We start from the raw sequence: 379 nt of genomic DNA, 5'->3' as shown, positions 1-379 counted from the left end.
GCGGTGTGTGTGTGTGTTTCTGTATTTCTTTTTCTCTGTGCATATATAACCATTATCAGTGTCATAGAGGTCATTATTGTCATTTATTCTTTCATAACTGCAGGGAATGTTATAGCCATCTTAGTCATCTTCATCGCCATTAGCATTCTATAAACAGTGGTATCTTTATTCACAACTTTAGCACATAATTCCAAAATATATTCTGGGTCTTTATAAGATTTTTGGCTCTAATAATAAGACGTTAGATCAAATAACTCTTTAAGAAAGTGCACTAAATACTAAAATGTCCTTCGTTAATTTCTGGTCGAGTGATATACTGTTTAGTGGTTTATAGAATATTGTTCTTGGAAGGTAAGATCCTCGTTTGTTCATCTTTCAC

This window comes from Penaeus monodon, chromosome 23 (genome assembly GCF_015228065.2).
Source record: "Penaeus monodon isolate SGIC_2016 chromosome 23, NSTDA_Pmon_1, whole genome shotgun sequence".
Classification (NCBI taxonomy): domain Eukaryota; kingdom Metazoa; phylum Arthropoda; class Malacostraca; order Decapoda; family Penaeidae; genus Penaeus; species Penaeus monodon.
The sequence above is the reverse complement of the archived record's forward strand: the minus strand, read 5'-3'. Positions refer to the sequence as shown.